The sequence below is a fragment of the Ostrea edulis genome, chromosome 5, assembly GCF_947568905.1.
Source record: "Ostrea edulis chromosome 5, xbOstEdul1.1, whole genome shotgun sequence".
NCBI classification, from domain to species: Eukaryota; Metazoa; Mollusca; class Bivalvia; order Ostreida; family Ostreidae; genus Ostrea; species Ostrea edulis.
The window spans coordinates 50,520,887-50,523,212 of record NC_079168.1 but is presented as its reverse complement, the minus strand read 5'-3'; the positions used below and the strand labels follow the sequence as shown (position 1 = coordinate 50,523,212).

General features: G+C 35.3%; 1 protein-coding gene across 4 annotated transcripts in view; it reads right to left on the bottom strand.

Annotated features, from left to right (window-relative positions):
• Window positions 1–1,652: 1,652 nt before the first annotated feature.
• The window catches only part of LOC125650409 (zinc finger protein 62 homolog), a 29,316-nt gene continuing 28,642 nt past the window's right edge, over window positions 1,653–2,326 (bottom strand). For all 4 annotated transcript variants that reach the window (XM_056164721.1, XM_048878705.2, XM_048878704.2 and 1 more), the window contains one exon: window positions 1,653–2,326. This exon is cut by the window's right edge. The gene's annotated coding sequence lies outside the window, so the exon portion shown is untranslated.

Here is a 2,326-nt window from a genome sequence, read left to right as displayed (position 1 = left end):
TGTCAGATTCGGAAACTGCGTTGGCCGCGTTAACATGCCGAAGTTTAGGCATTCTTCAGAAAGAAGGGGTGGTAACCAAGCTAGCTGATGATCCTTATTGCGGAGATAAACCTGCAGCTTAATGACACAATTAGACTAGGGTTCTGCAGGTTCTTAACGACTTAGACAGAAGTTATCCCAATCTAAAACAATCATCGCTACGAAGTCCACTACCATCATTGGATGGATATGGGAATGTGGGTCCATCCGTGCCAACCCCCCTATCTCTTGCAAGCCACCAGAAACTGTCATGCAAAAGTTTGGGGTCATTCATAGGATCTGGGCACAGACATGGACTTTTTAGCTCAACTGAGCTGAAAGCTCAAGTGAGCCTTTCTGATCACCCGTATTCCGGCGTCCGTCCGTCTGTAAACTTTTCACATTTTCAATTTCTTCTCAACAACCACTGGGGCCAATTTCAAACAAAGTTGGCACAAAACATCCTTAGGTAAAGGGAATTCTAAATTGTTAAAATAAAGGGCCAGGCCACCTTCCAAGGGGAGATAATCAAGAAAAGGTAAAAATAGGGTAGGGTCATTAAAAAATCTTCTTCTCAAGAACCACTGGGCCAGAAAAGATGAAATTTATAGATAAGCTTTATTAGGTAGTGCATATTCTAAATTGTTAAAATCGTGGCCCCCGGGGATTGGATGGGGCCACAATAGGGGATCAAAGTTTTACATACAAATATATAGAAAAAATCTTTAAAAATCTTCTTCTCAAGAACCACTGAGCCAGAAAAGCTGAGATTTATATGAAAGCTTCCTGATATAATACAGATTCTAAATTGTTAAGATCATGGCCCCCGGGGGTCGGATGGAGCCACAATAGGGGTCAAAGTTTTACATACAAATATATAGGAAAAATCTTTAAAAATCTTCTTCCCAGAACCACTGAGCCAGAAAAGCTGAGATTTATATGAAAGCTTTCTGATATAATGCAGATTCAGGTTTGTTAAAATCATGCCCCCCCCCCCCCCCCCCTGGGGTCGGATGGGGCCACAATAGGGGATCAAAGTTTTACATACAAATATATAGGGAAAATCTTTAAAAATCTTCTTCTCAAGAACCACTGAGCCAGAAAAGCTGAGATTTATATGAAAGCTTCCTTATATAATGCGGATTCTAAATTGTTAAAATCATGGCCCCCTGGGGTAGGATGGGGCCACAATAGGGGATCAATAGAGCGACCGACCGTGGGTTTCCGACGATGATTATGGTCTTGAGATCAAAACTATTCAAGGTCGGGCATTCATATATTTTTTTTTATAGATTCCTTATGAATAATGATACATGTACCATGGTATTTAAATTGACTTAGTGACCTTGATGTTTGACCTTTAAAAAAATCTGACATATTCAATATCTCATGAACTGTTTAAAGCTTTCATATCAAATTTATGCATATTTTTAAAGATTTTTTTTTAAGATTTAAAGAGATGTATTTTTGAAGAGCCAAATCATTTGGTAGAATTATGGCAGTATTATGTCTCTGTGTGGGTCTTGTAAAGTTGTATCTATTTTAAATTACTGCAGCATACTTTTCATTATTGCAACATGAAAATCCAACTGTATTTTTTCCCTTTGAATAAAGCTGTAAACAATGACACTGGATTTTAAAAAAGAATTTATTTGTACACACTGAATACAATTTTCTCACATTTCAGATAGTCGGTATTTCAATAACTTCCTAGATTCTTGCAGAATTTATACTCCTGAAATTTCAACTTCTCACATATCAAATGCTATCTGTACAAATGTTGTTTTTCTCTCTCAAGATAAAACATACTTATATTTATATTTAACATGTTACACATGTCTAAAATAATAACATGACACTTCAGTTTAACTGATAACAAGTAGATAAATGAACCTATATTTGTGAATCATGTAAAATGGATATATCATACCTTAATATCCTTTTGGAACAAATATTCCATGTTTTAAAACTCTCTCTATACATTTTATTACTGAATGATGCATGAAAAACTCATAATATTCAAGGGAGAAAAGAAAGGAAATTTCATCAAGTCAAGAAGATTTAAATATTCAATAATGCCCATTACGGTTTTTTTCCCTTCAATGTCAAAACAAAATGTACAACAAAAGCAGAATATTTTATGTTAATCCACAAACCGGTTATTTATACAAACAGGGTAATATTTCAATGCGGAATAATTAATAACTGTCTTTGCAACCCCAACAAGCATGTACTGGTGTGTTTTCATACCAAAAGATTTCATAAAAAATTCTCTACTAAGCATACTAACTGCATACAAATTGATAAA